Raw genomic sequence first — 15096 nt, 5'->3', positions numbered from 1 at the left:
CGGCCGTGTTTGAAAGCTTTGCCATTAAGGCGTTTGCTCATGTTTGCGGACCAAGGCTTCCAGCTGAAGAGCCGAGGTCTGGGAGCAGCCAGATCATCCCCAAGAAAAAACCAAACCAAACCAAACCAAACCAAAAGGAGGCCTTTGGGGCCAAGAGCAGGGCTGAAGCTCGCCCCCAGGAGAGCCGGCTCCCGAGTCAGTCCTGCGGAGCTCGGGCTCCCTGAGGGCGGGAAGGGGCCGGGCCGGGCCGGGGCCGGTCGGGGCGCTGAGGGAGCGGGCGGGGCCGGGCGTGTGTCAGCATCTTCCCCGCCGCCCCGGGGGCGGGAGGGAGAGCGAGAGAGGAGAAGGGAGAAACAGAGGGAGCGGGAGGAGGGCAGGAAGGCGCGGCGGTCGGGGGCGGTGGGCGGTGCGGCCTGCCCCGCCTCCCCGCGCTGCTGGCGGCCCCGGGGGCAGCGGCGGCGCGGAGCGGAGCGCAGCGGAGCGGGCAGCGGGAGCGCCGGGCCGGCGGGGCCGGGCGGCCGCGGTGCGCACCCGCAGGTACCGGGGCACTCGCCGTGCGCAGCGGGAGGGAAGGAGGGAGGGAATGCGGAGGGCAGGAGGGAGCCGCGGGGCGGGGAGCGCCGCCGCTCCCGCCCTCTGCGCGCCGGGTCTGGCGGCCGGCGGTGAGCAGATGCTGCTCCGCGCTCGGGGCCGAGCTCCGCGCCGCTCCGCTCTGCCCGCGGCTCTGGAGCGGCCGTAGGTGCGCGGCAGCGATCCCGCCGAGCGGGGCTTTCCCGGAGGGATGGGGGCTTCTCGGAGGGTGGGCGTGTGAGCGCCCGGCTCCGCTTCTCGGCGGGCGGTGGAGAGGAGGAGAAAGGCCGCACGCAGCGGCGGGGGATGCCGGAGCTCCCACCCGTGTTCCAGCCCGCTCGGCAGCAGCGGGACACGCTCCGCCGGCCGGGAAGGGCTCGGGTTTGCCTGCGCCAGCCGAACAAAGCAGCCCCCGCAGCTCTCGGACTTGTTAACAGAGAGGAAACTTTTTCCTCATTAACGTTTCTGGAGGAGCAGAAATGAAGGATAAATCTGTTGGCCGGTGATGAGAAATAGCGTAGGTTTCACTGGCTTTTTATCTCCTAGCAATCGACACCTCCGCAGACCGCAGGATAATCTCTCTCATATTCTAGATTGTGTCATTCTCTTTAAATTGCATGTTTAAAACAACAAAGGCAGTGACTTCATAGGGAACCGCCAGGAGCTGTTCTGTACCCCTCCTGTTTACTGGGGAAACATTTGGGAACCGGTTTGGTTTTGTAGGTAGGATCAGAAGTGAATGTAGGACATGGAAACTGTAAGGTTGGTTGCAGGTAATCTGTGTCTAGCCATCTTATTAAGGTGTGAGTTTTGGAGAAGGGAATATGAAAGTCTTTGCATGTGGAACTAGCTGGGGCAGTAACCGTGATCAGTTCCCGAAACCTTTTCAGGAAAGAGGACGTGTTCTGTGAAATTGCAGCGAAACTGGGTCAGAATACACAGGCATTTTCCTGAGGCTTGAACCTCATGTGAGAAAGCTGTCATTGAATATGTGTGTTCCGAGGTGTCACACTCCAAGGTCATTTGTTTGGGCTCAGGTGGGTGAAATGATGACATTTAGTGCCCATTCCAGAGCAGGACTGCTGCCGGTGTTCACATTAAGCATCAGGCCTCTGACTGAACATCACCCGTGCAAGTCTGTCTTTGGATGGCCAGAAACAGGTTCTGAAGACATTTCTGCAAGAGTTAGAATCAGCCACAGTAGAGGTGCAAACGAGAAAACAAACAGTTTGGGTGTTGTGCAAGAAATACTGATGAGGAAAGAGTAAATCTAGTCAGAGGATCTTTTGGTAGTGCAGTTACAACAGAGTTTTTGCTACCACTCCTAGTGCTATCAATCGGACATATCTGTTCAGCTTTCATACACAGCAGATGTGTTTCACTTGGAGTGTCTTTTTTTATCTGCCAACAACTATGTCTTTCCATGAACAGTTCTAGAATTTAAGCAGTAGTTTAAGGAAAGAAGAGAACACAGCAAGAGAAAGAGAAATATACCATCTAACTTTTAACAATACTTTGTTTCTCTTTTTTAACCTAACAAACCTTTTTGGTGCATGGAAAGACACATAATGAATTACTTCCATAATGGGACTTCTTTTTCTTTTTTTCTTTTTGCTGCGCATGATAAAAAAAATGAACCTTATTTAGATTAGGGTTTTCATATTGTTTTTTTCCTAATCTGAGAGTGGTTGGCTGTTGTTTTTTTGTTTTTTGGGTTTTTTTTGTAAGTTAAAGGTGCAGTAAAAATAAACACTTTTGAATATGCCAGATATGAAAGGAGACAGGCTGTATCACAGGGTGTGTTCTAACAGTTTAATTTAAAAAACCAAAAAAAACAGCCCTCTTTATACCAAGACTGTTGTTGAGTGGAATTGAGAACCACAGGCTCAAGGACATTTGAGTGGATGGAAGAGCAAGGAAATATCTGTGTGAAAAGGTTGGACAGAATGTTAAAGCACAAGTGAGTACACTGCATTTATTTTCACCAGGATAACAGAGCCTGGTGAAAGGATGTGGCCCAATAGTCTATTTACAGCTTCACAGGCCTTTGAAAGTAAAAATGGACTGTGTGAATGAGTGGTAAATAACCACTGTGGCTGGTCATCGTGAGCCTGTGATAACTTGTGCATAGATTGTAACTTGTGGATAGCATTGTCATTTTCAATGCCTTGAAGGGAAGTAGTGAAGAAGCCTAGGAAAGGGAGATTACATTCCTGAGACTGGGAAGCTACAAGGGTCCAAATGTTACCTGTTCTGGTGGCAGGAAATTGTAGTGTCTTTCTGTAGTAGTGCTTTTTTCTTCCTTTATGCTGGGATTTTTTCAGCCACATGGTTTGCACAGACTGACTATCACAGAGAAAGCCTGAAAGTAAAAATGCAGTCTTTTAGCTGTTCACTTTAAAGAGCACAGCAGGGCAAATATTTTTTATTTTTACATGTGGAACAGAAATTATTTGGCACATCGGTTTTTTTTCTCCCAACCAAATGCAGGTATGAACAATAATAATTAGTGGTTGTATGGTACAATAAATCTTCAAAGTGCCTTCAAATCTTAATCAGCAAACCTTAATAGCATGCTATTCCTGCAAGGAAGGTAAGTAATTAGATAAAATGAGACTGGGCAGACTCTTAAATGGAGTTTATTGTTGAAGTGCCTGTCAGTTTCACAAAGCTCTTCTTTATCACTGAGGTCTCTGAATGCTTCCATACTTAAATGGCTTCAAATATGTATATGTTGAAATACACGACACTATGGCCCAGAGTGCCTTGTTAATATTGACATTCTCTTGTTCAAAGTTCTCCACAGTGAAGGAAACCTTGCACTCAAGAGCCTCTGTAGTTGTTGTTCCAGAGTACCTGTGAGGATTTATTAACCTGAACAAGAGTAAGGTCAGCTCTTTAAGGGGAATGATTTTCTTCAGAAGAGCTTTTCAGTTTACTTGTGTGACAAGCCTAGAACCTTAGTCCACTAATGGCAAAACTCAAAGTGATTTTGCCAGTAGTTCATTAAACCTATGAACATTAAGTATTACTGCATTTTTGGAAGGAGCGTTGGCTATCAGTTCAACTGTCTGTCACTTCTTTTTCCTTTGCTCACAGAAAAAATTGACTGGAATTTTACTGTTTCAAAGTGAGCTAGTCAGAGAGACTAAATGATTGAAAAGTAAGTCTTGTGTAGGGTGTCATGGTGCAGAAAATATTTGTAAGTGGTTGCCCCAAGCTGTTGCTTACCATGGGACAAGCGTGGATGGAAAGCTGTGAATACCAGGGTAAGTTAATGTTGTATGTCGCCAGTTAACTATTAATGAAATCTGTGCATCTGTAAAGAAGGGTGGAACTTCTGAAAGAAGTGTTTCCCAGCCCCACCTCCTCCTGAAGTACAGAGAAGGAAGCTGGGATTTACAGATGGGAAGGGCACAAGACGACTCTTTGGTGCCGTTTTTATTTCATCTGGGCTTCTCTTTCTCCTGTGCCACTTAAATACCTGGTGAGGAACCAGGGATATTCTTTGTACATCATTATCTATTAAAATACTTTCATAAAAGGCAATTAATTGAGTAGGTTGCCTTGGGACAATGATATGCCCTGGGAATTTGAAATCCAATTGGTTAAGATGGAGATCTGCTCCAGTTGTGACACTCTGTAGAAAGAATAACAGACGTGGGAAGGCTTTGTTCTCAGGGTTTCATTTGTCCTTTATGTGTAAATTAATATGCCACAGAAATGTCTGCAAGTAATATGTCAAGAATTAAAGGAGACCTGGTATTAAAACTGCTGATTTTTGATTGCTGGTGTTTGTAGGGAATACTGTAGTTTTGCAGGATGTTCAGTACTACAAAGGATTTGCAGGTGGTAGGGTAATTAATGTCAGATTTAGGACTAAGTGCTGTGTTAGCTCCTTGTTCCTGCTTCAAACAATTGGTCATTAAATTAAGTGAGATGGGACACTTGGAAAAGAGAGGAAAGCTTTATCTCCTGTTTTGCAGCTAAAATTGAAGCTCAGGGAGAAGAACTGACCTAAAAATGATGAAAATTTAAATGTACAGGTTTGGAATGGAACACAAACCTCTTCATGAACTAATTTGATGCTGTCAAAAACATCATGCTTTTTTAGTAGACTTTGAGGCTTTTTAATTTCTCTATGCTTCAGCCTTGTCAGAGGAAGGACGTGGTTTTCTGGGGTTTCACTCTGGCTGAAAATTTTTTGTGCGTGTGTTTCTTGAAGACTGTCTTCCTAAAGAGCAATTGTCTGTATCTGTGGGAGAAATATGGGCAGGAACATTCTATAGAGCTGGCTGAAATTTTTGAAAGTGAATCTGAAAATGGCTTTCCTGTGGTGTTGACATCATCTCTCAGTATTTGTGTGTAGCGTGGCTACTTGGCTTTAGGCATGTGCAAAGAAGTACATTGGAAATGGTGTATCTGAAGTCTGGTTTATTTAGAAAAGTAGATCTGGAGCTGGAAGTCTCTATGGGTAACTTTTCTTGCTGTTGCAGGTGACTTATATTTGAAGCTTGGAGCTTGAAATTGATGCTGAGCTTGTTAGGAAACACTCCTGTTTATTTCTCAAGTAAAAGGACTTAAGAAGAGGCTTTTTCCTTTCAGACTTTTCCTTGAAAACCAGTTTTGTTTGTTGAGGGGAGAAGGCTGTTAGAGCATACAAATTCCTATTTTTTTGATGTGCTTTTCATCACAATGACAGCTGGATAAATCAATGGAAATACCAGATTTTCATGTGTTTCATATCCAGTTTCACAACAGCTGTTAAAGCTTTATTGGCTACATCTGTATGTACAGCTGATGTTCTCTAGCAGGCAGATGTCAGTAATCTTCCAGGCACACTCCAGGATATCCTTGTGTGTTGGAATCGTAGCACCATGCTCTGTGCTGTATGAAACTGACAGTAAATACTAGTTCATTGCAGTAGGTAGTTATGCCAGTGTTGTTGAAATTGTTGCATTTTTTGTTGACTTAAGTACTGTTTCAGAATTGGCATTGAAAGGCATAGAGATTTGTTACTGTAAATAATTTTTGTGGTAGAATTGCATGCTTGGAGACGGAAGCTCCTCTGAGTCTTGTGTCCATTCTATAGTCTGTCTTTACTTTTATTCATGTAACAGCCTGTGTTCTGCTGTGTACTAGGCAGGGCCTCAAAACCTGTTAGAGAAAAAACCCAAGCAACTGGGTGCAAAGGTTTTCTAAGTTATTGCTGAGTACAGACAGAACATGTTTTATCTCATAATCTCTGGGGTATGGACACTCTCATTTGCAGCTCCTTGTTTGCACAGGGGAATTGGTTCCCAGTGATTAATTTTATGTTTCAGACGAAGATTTTTCCCTTTTTAATATTAATTTCTTCAGCATCTCAATGGAATGTGCGTATTGCACTATTTTTCCAGTTCTCAGATAGACATGAATGGCTACATGAGGGACAAAAAACCCCCACCCCAATAAACCTGTGACATGTGGTTCCAGGGCTTTCTTAGGGTCACCAGGGAAAGATAATGGGACTTGACTCATAAAACCATGTCTGTTTTACCCTGTAGAACATTGCTGTTGAAATATTAACTACAGAATGTCAAACTCGTGAACAACCTTATTTGATGTTGAATGTGATGTTTTCCATCTTTCTTGATGGGACTGTTGACTTTTCCTGCTTACCACTTCTACATATTATTATTTTAAAAGATGAAATGGACTAAAGAGAGAGCTAAAGTCTAGTCTGAAACTTCAGCTGTTAGAAATAGTTGTGCTTCCTGATAAAGTCATGCCTGGTTTAAATGATGATATATTTGGACTTGGATGTTGCCTTAACTAATAGAGGAGTGAAAAAAGGAAGCATGTGGCTATTTAACCATGTCATACACAGATAGTCTAACTTTTCTACCTAGTTTGCTCACCAAGACATCAGTGCTGTAAAATATCTTGCTGATTTTTCTTCTCTCACCACAATTCCATCAAGGGCCAGCATTATGTTGTTACTGATTTTACCAATTTCTCTCTTCACAGAATATAGTGTTTCAATAGAGAAAAGTTAGAGAAGGGAAATGCAGCAGAAGTTTTGCCTTTTAGTACCTTTACTGTAAAATCAGTAGGTGGAAAATCCCCTCCTAATGCTTAGGATTATGACCAGTGGAATAACAGCTCTTTTTTCTCTAGTCAGTGCAAAAGCTGCATTGACCTTAAATGAATTAACTTGGGAGTTTGAATCCCTGGCAAGCAAATGGTCTATATGATGGTCCAAGTGCTGCTTTTGTGCTTTGCTTTTTAATGTCTGTGAGGAACTGCACACATGCTGCTTTGAGAGACATCTCTGTAGTATGTGTCACTGACTGGACAATTGTGTGGTTAGGTTTATGTGGAGCTATCCTTCCAGCAGCCTAATTAAAGACTCTGTGAAACTTCCTTTAATGGGATGCTTCAACAGGTGATAAGTACTGGTTTCTCCTTCAGAGGATTTGTTATGATATGTCTTTCAAGTGCCTTAGTGTGTTTTAACTATTTTTCAGTGATTGAGGTGCATTTTCTGTTTGTTCTTTTGAAGCCAGTTTGCTTTCAACTTCTCTAAGTCTGGAAATTGAACTTCTTCACATTAATTTGACATTTAGGAAATAAGAGATGCCTCTATGCATACATTATGCAGAAATTTGTTTGTTAATAAGCTACCTGTGCACTTTTTGGTAAAGTATTTGTCTTGGGTAAGTTTCTAAGAGGAAAGAGATTCTGTCCAGCCTTCATAGACTCTGTATTTTTGCGTTTTCATGTATCTTCAATCATCTTTTCTGTTCTTAGACCAGTGCCTTGCACCTGAAGGACTTTCCTCTTAACCATTAGAGACAGAACTTCAGAAACACTTGCACAAACATTTGGCTTATTAATTAGTGGTGGAAAATTGTGGAAGGAAAAAGTAATAGCACATCTAATGAATCCACTGAAATAATTTCAAAAAATGCTGCAGTCTAGGGAAAACTTACATTTTGGTGATAATTTTCCATAAAAATAACTTTGACGTTTATGGTTGGCATCTGAATTGATACACCCTGAAGAACCCCTGAGATGAGGACCTCATTTCTGACTTCACTGGAAATTTGAGTGGGATGAAAGTGGAATGTAAATGCTATTGACATCCTTATTGATACATAACATTGCAGTAGACAATGCAACGTGTGTCTGTATGTCTGTAAATTAACAGTGCTTTATGCAAGAATAGCAGTTGTGGGCTGTTAAATGGCTTGTATCTGAAAAAGAAAGAAATTATTTTACAAGGTAGCAAGAATACCTGTACAGCACCTGAAAAATTTTGACCTAAAAGGTCTAGCTTGTGAAAACTGTTAGAAAACCATTATTTTTCAGAGGAGCATACAGTCTGGAACAAAAGAAAAGTGAGATAAAGAAGGTGGGGGAAGAGAAAGAAAGGGTTGAGCTCATTCAAGATGTGCTGGGATACCTTCAGTTCCCTCTAGTACAGGTTTATGGACTTTGCAAGAATGTCCTTATGTCATCTGCTGGTGGCTTCTATGAGCTGAGGTTTCTTCCTCATAAAGATTGGGATGAGTTTTCAGACCTTCACAGCTGCAAGTACTTTTGGTGTTCCCAGCTTAGTGGTTATGTTTAAGGTCTTCAAGGGGTAATAATTATCTGATTTCTATCTTGTGTTTTTTTATCTGTTTTCTTGGGTTTTTGTAGGCTTTTTAGAACTATTTATCTTCTTACCCCTTTTTATTTGTAAGGTTGTTCAGACTCTGAAAATCAGAAGTTTATCTCATTACAGTGATCTATTTAATAAGATTTGCAAGAAATATATGCTATAAATTTTTGAGGAATTCCAAAACTTTATACTTAGATTTCCTGAAAGAGGTTTCTTCTGATGCTATAATCTGACAATGCTTAGCAAAACAAGCTGATAGTCAAGAACTTTAAATTTTGAACAGCTTATTTTTTCAGGGTGCCCTGTCTTTGAATCCCTTGAATGACCTTAATAAAGAATTTAAAGATTATCTGATTATAAAAGATTTGCTGGCTGGCAGTGCTGAAAGTTTGTTTCATCAGAAATATAGACTCATTTATTGAGTGGCTTTGCAGTTAGGTTATCACATGTGTGGCCAAATCAGCCTGGAGCTTTAAGCACATGGGCTAACACGTAGAACAGAATTACTGAAATAGCTGTGTAAAGCTCCTTTATGTCAATTTAAAATGTGTGTGCTCACCATGATTGACACAAGACTTGGGCATTTCAGAAGTGTGATGCATTATCAAAATTGTCTTTTTGTAAAATTACTCTTGTTTTTAGAGGTTTTTTGATACAATAGTATCATGTTAGTTTGTTTCAATCTATTGGCAAACAGTTTTGGTGAGAATAATTTTTCTGTTTTTCCTTGATCTCTGATCCAGGTCTATCCTCTATGTATGAGGAATATGGTGTGTAAAGGAGGAAAACTGTAAGCTGAGTTTTTGTTATTTTGTCACAAAATACTAAGGAAAATCCTAAAAATGGTTTTATAATAATTTTGAAATGTTATATCCATGCATTGTATTAAGAAGAGAAACTATTTAGTATGCTGGAAAAATGATTGGTTTTGTTGGAAGAAACCATTTTCTCTTAATTTTGGTAGCTGCAAACATTTACTGGTGTTTAGTAAAAATCAGGCAACTTTGAGGCATGACTGGGTCCTTCAAGACCTTTAGCATATTCTTTTCTAGTGAAATTTGAGAAGTAAGTTGCTTTCTTACAGCAAACAAAAGAAAATGCTCTTTGGGAACTGCTTAATTGCAGCTGTGTTACTGGAACAAAATGTCATGTGGAGTGAAAGTGTAAATGTGCTCAGAAGGGGATTAGAGAAGTTAACAGAACAGAGACCATTAGTGACTATTAGATTTGACTGTGCAGCTTGAGCTCAGGAACTCAATAAACTGGTGATTGCCAGGAAAGGGGATGGGAGAGCTGGCCTGATCCAGTTTAGTACTTCTTTTATTAAATGTTGCTTAGGTTTCTGAACCCACAGAAATGGGAAGCTCTTCCAAACTGAGAACTTCTTTAAACCCTTAAAAAAAAAAAAAAAAGCCCAGAAGCTTAATAAGAAATATTTTATGATCTGCCTCTGAAGCTCATGTGTGTCCACATAGGCTTGATCTGATGTTCAGAGAAGAACAGCTGTCTGGTTCCAGCTGCAATTCCTGGTTTTTTTTCATCATTTGTGTCATGGAATCTGTATTCCCATTTGTTCAGATTGCTTAAGGAAGGATTCAATGATGGATGGTCAAGTTATCAGGGGAATTAGTTTTTATGCATGTGAGTCTAGAGTAAAAATAGCTGCTCAGGAAGAGAGGAGAAAAAGATAGGAACACTTTGGTGATATCACAATTTAGCTTGTAGTTTTAGTTGTTGAATAGGAAAGTGAAAATATGCTACTAGATAAAATGGTAAAATATGTAAGTAAACTGTCATTTTAAATGGCATTGCATGAAAAGTACAACAAAAACCAACTTGTGGAGACAAATAATTGGATTCCTTTTACAGATGAGAAACATATTACTTAAGAAGGGAAGGACGTTCTGTAAGAGGCATTCTTTTTGCTCTTGCGTCCCTCAACATCAGATTCTTGTGCTCTGTTGATATTACCATGTGTGCTCTGTGTGCTCTTTGGCCTTGCACAGAATAGTTGAAAAGAGCATTTTTCAATACAAAGCCCTTAGGTTTGTGGTATTGTCAGACACTGAAGGAATTTGTGTCTTCAACTACTCAGTATTAGTGAGCAGAATAGAATCAGCAAATTGAATTTAGTTTGGTATGTGGAAATTTCCCTGGTGCCTGCACAGTGCAGAAAATACCTGCTGTGTTACAGAAAATACTTTTGTGCTTGACATTAACTGAACTCTTTGATATTCACATTAATTATCACTGATTCTGTCCCACCCATTGGCTTTGCTTTGAGGATATTAAAAGCTGAAGATCACAGAATTTAACTTTTCACCGTAATATGAACTGCTGGTTGGGAAGTCTGCTGCAGATGCAAAATCTGTTTGTTCTGCTTCCCTCTTCAGTGGTTTTGGAGAAATGGAAGAGAAACTGTTGCCTGTCTAGACTTTAATAGGTTTTATATAATATATATATATTTACTTTTTATGTAGACAACATTAATTTCAAGGCTTATGATGTATTTTCAGTGATAGGCTATAAATGCCAGTTAAAAAATACTAGCAACAAACAGCACAAAGTTTGTGCCAAGAAGTAATATGCATCTAAAAAGAAGTGATTGCTTTTTACAATAGTTTTGGAAGCTCAAGGTATAAAGTCTTCCAATTCTTTTCAAAGAATTTGTGGAATTCAGATTTTGCTGTGTGAAAAAAGATCTACTTAATCACCAGCTGGTGCCTGGGTATATAGAGCAACTGTAAATTGTGTGTGACTTCTGGGTCAGGAAAGTTTGGGTTTCCTTCACCTTCTTTTTTTCTCTACTCCCATCTGCCAATGGGAGAAATTGGGAGATTTTGTTACCTGTTTGAAGACTGATGGTGTAAAATCAGGGGTGAAGTCTTACAGCAACTTCTATACAAGTAATTATTGTAAAAGATCCCTAGAAAATGAGAAAAGTCACTCATCAGCATGGTAGGAAGCAAAATCTAGATTAATGTCAGCTGTATTCAGGTAAATTTTTTTCAAAAGATCAAAATTTTGATCTATACCTTTTAAATCCAAGCTGTGAATGGTTCTATACATTTATTTCCCCCTTAATAACTGGGTTAATATTCAGCATCTAGGTACATGGATGAAAAAGGGTCAGTAGTGTAAAAAATGTGGCAAAACAATTCTTTGAGGAAAAAGTATTTTCTTCTGGAATTGATTAGTAATGATCCACTGAATCCCTTAATTTTGCCAGCAAGGCTTGGTATCTGTAATGATATTTTAATTTATTTTTCTTGTGTGAAAGTTTCTAATGTTCCTGACTGCTCCTTTGTCTGTAAGCTGAATTTTTCTTCCTTGCCTAAAACAGCCTGTGTGTGCATTAGTGCACACAACACTCTCTGTGCTGCTCTCTCAACTCTGATGAAGCCTTGGTTCCAACTTTTGTGCATAGTGAGGAATCTATGTATAACTATGTATAACTGTGGACTAAGAAGATAATACATTTTCCTGTCTCTGAGATTTCCAAGTGAAAACTTGATGTTTCTCATTGATTGCTGCTACTACTTTTTCTCAGGTTAAGTGTGTATGCAACTTGAGGTAAACCAGCACAACTGGTCCAGTTTGATAAACTCTCATTCAAATTCACTATTTTGTAAGCAAAGTTTATGGGAGGATGCTTTAAAACTATTGGCAAAACATTTGAATGTTTTGAAATCTGTTTCAGACTACTCTCCAAGTGGTGTTTTTTAACTGTTAGATTTATGAATTTTCTATGTGATGTATTAATGAATAAACTCCAGAGTGTTTAGTTAGCAATGAAAGATGGGAGATGAAGAGGTTCAGCCCATGGTTTTTTTCCACATGTTCACGAAATCTTTTTGTAAAAGCTGAATTTTCTCCTAGGAGTTAATGCCATTTGTATACTGAAAATGTAAATAACACTTTTTAAAATAACATGCCTATTTTCTTAAGTTTGCAAAGGCAAAAATGAAATAATAAATTCGGGACTGGAAGAAAATTTGGATTGTTGTCAAAGTTCTAGACATACATGGAAAGGATGAAAATTGGTATATTGTATGCAGACTAGATTATATAAGACTTGAGCTCTAATGTTTTGAAAGGAGGATTTAAATTTTTTTTAGTGTCAGTTAGATGTTTCTGTTTATTTTAGGCTTTTGAGTTACTGTTTTCTTGGGTCTCCATGCAGTAACAGTTACAGAGTTAAGGTGTCATACACAGTATCATCAAATTGATTGTGAAGGCAACAAAATTTGGTGCATTCTTTAACTGGTCTAACTCTCCTTGGTGCAGTTGTTTTTTCTCCTTTCACTTAATCCCTCACTGGGCAGTGGCTTCAGAGATTAATGTGACCTTCTGCTTTGGTTCTGTTCCAGTACAGCAAATATAATTTGTACATGGGCTGTACCTGTGTAAGTCCTCAGTCTGACTAGCCTTCCATTACTATTTGTAGGAATGTTCTTCAAAGAAAAGGAAAGAAGGATGATGCTGTGAATCACTTCCCTCTCAGTTTCCAGGCCTGTAGAGGAAAAGTTTCTGCTAGTTTGCCTTTGTTATGCAGCCCAAGGGTGTAATATGGCTTTTGCAATATGGTCTTCTAATATGAATGTTTATCATCCAGACAAAGCAAAACTTCCCAGAACTCTGGAGTTTTTTAGGTGATAGCAGGCTTGGTATTATGTCATGGGAGGAGGTGTTGCTGTCTTGTTTTTCCTGTTTTTTTGGCAGTGCCATGTTCTGTAGCTTGTTCTGTCCTGTAACCTCTCCAAGTACCAAAACATTATGGAGTGCAGATAATGAATGTTCAGATGGAGTTTTTTGTTCATTCTGGTGTGTGAAGCTAAATGAAATCTGTTACATCACTAACTATCTATTTGTCTTTGCTATAGATCAGGCAGTCTGTTTTATGTGGAAGGTGTGCTGAGGAATTGTAGAATCAATCTTGCAGGTTTTTCATGCTGCTGTCAAATGATACTGAAGCTTATGTTCTTTGTGGTGAGGGTCTTTCTTCACACTGCAAATCCCATTCACTTTCTTGGCTCAGAAACCATAAGCTTGGTAAGCAAAGCTGGGCAGAAATAACAAGCAGATGAATCTCTTGTGAAGGAGGAATTCCAAGTTTTCCCACCTAACAGGAAAAGCATCTTTGAGGGCAGTTAAACAATGGAGAATATCGTGGCTGTAGGACTGAATAAATCATGCATAACCGCTGAATTTAAGATGAATCATAAATGGGGTGTGTGTTAGAAATTTGTTCAAGGGGCAGTATAGTCAATTTAACAATTGTTCCGTTGTAAACACATACTGAATCATGCAGGATATAATTATATATTTTTCTGAAGTGTGGGGAGCAGAATGGCAGGCTGAGGGACTTAAGTTAACTGGTCAGGTTCTGATTAACTGGTGTGATTTTGGCACAAAGCCATATGTGCTGTGTCAACTCATGTTTTGAAGGAAGATCATGATTTCCTAACCATAGGCATTCCAAGTCTTCAAGTGGCTATGTCTGCTAATTAATCTGGAGCTAAAACCTCCTAATTGCAGGATTTAAACTAGACGGTATAAGCTGCTCGGGAAGGTTTTGGCCTCCATAAAGAGCTCATTTAAAAAGCAAGCTTCCATGACCAAAAAGCTTCGTGTTTTATGTGGAGTCTTTGAATTAATGGCTGTCTCTAGACATGCTGCTAAATAGCTGTCACACAGACCATACTGTTCTCAATGCTTGGTGTATACCACATCTAAAGAGTTGAGTGGGCAAAAAATAGGTAAATTTTGATGTACACTATCAGTTGCAGGAAATGGATCAGCTTTGAATGGTTGGATAAAGAGAATCTGCCTTTAAAATCTAGGTTTTTTCAGTATTTGCAAGATGATGGTGGGTAATGTGCTTAAAGACCCTGCTAATAATAGATTTGACAGAGAAGTCGAAAAACCTGGGAAATACTGAAATATGAAAACACCCACAGCAGATAATTCAGAATTTATGGAAATCCTATAATGAGCCCATAGGGAATAATATCCTTCATGTAAAGCTTGGCTTCCGTTTTCTGGGCAGTGGGTCTGTTGCCCAGCATGGAAGAGTACACAGCATATTTTCTGCTTGCTCTCAGATTTCTGAGTGTCCTGCAAATTGGTTACTGGTTGGGAGTGTATATGCAGAGAATAAACACAGCTTTAGTCTTAAATTCATTTCTGTATGCTTGAGTATGGAAGGAAGTGGAGAAAGCAGGGATCTGCAGTCTGAGAGGAGAAATGATCCCCTTGTGATGTGAAAACAGTTTCTGTGGGAGAAGCAGGTGTTAGGCAGAAGAAGAGAGCTCCATATTTGCAGTGTGTACATTTAACTCAGAGGTATGGTATCCTCTGTATTATGGTTTAACCAAATACTGTTTGATACTGTTGGACCTTATTGGTAGGTCACCAATTACACATTACATAGACAGATTCTCAGTTACTGGGGGAAAAAATGAGATATATCCTGTTCAAGGACTATTTCCAACAGTCTGCTCTTCAGCTCAGCATCACTTCAGGAATGGAAATATCTTTCCTATCACTTGAGCAGCGATTAAGCGCTTCCAAGAAATTGCAGTCAAATAGGTTATGTTTTATCTGGAAAATTAGTTGCTTATGGAAAAAAAAGGAAGTGCTGTGAGGTCTCTTATGAAGACAGGGATTTTAAAGATGATGGCTACTTTTGAATTTCTTTGTAGGAAATGGTTCTACCCTGTAAGACTTGCTGGTGCTACCTTGCAATACCCTGTGTGTGTGTGTAGAGTGAAGAACTGGTTTCTGGACAGATGGAGGTCTCTTATTAGAGTTGCAGCCCATCTGCTGGCATCAAATCTGTTTTCCCAAATGCTTACAGAATCTTATTTAAATCTGCC

At 40.1% G+C, this 15096-nt stretch overlaps 1 protein-coding gene across 1 annotated transcript in view; it reads left to right on the top strand.

Annotated features, from left to right (window-relative positions):
* The first annotated feature begins 460 nt into the window (after nt 1–460).
* PTPN13 (protein tyrosine phosphatase non-receptor type 13) overlaps nt 461–15096 on the top strand; it is a 108830-nt gene continuing 94194 nt past the window's right edge. Inside the window, exon 1 of the mRNA XM_056490408.1 lies at nt 461–537. The gene's annotated coding sequence lies outside the window, so the exon portion shown is untranslated. The remainder of the gene's footprint in view (nt 538–15096) is intronic.

Source organism: Oenanthe melanoleuca, chromosome 4, assembly GCF_029582105.1.
Source record: "Oenanthe melanoleuca isolate GR-GAL-2019-014 chromosome 4, OMel1.0, whole genome shotgun sequence".
Lineage (NCBI taxonomy): Eukaryota > Metazoa > Chordata > Aves > Passeriformes > Muscicapidae > Oenanthe > Oenanthe melanoleuca.
The sequence above is the reverse complement of the archived record's forward strand: the minus strand, read 5'-3'. Positions and strand labels throughout refer to the sequence as shown.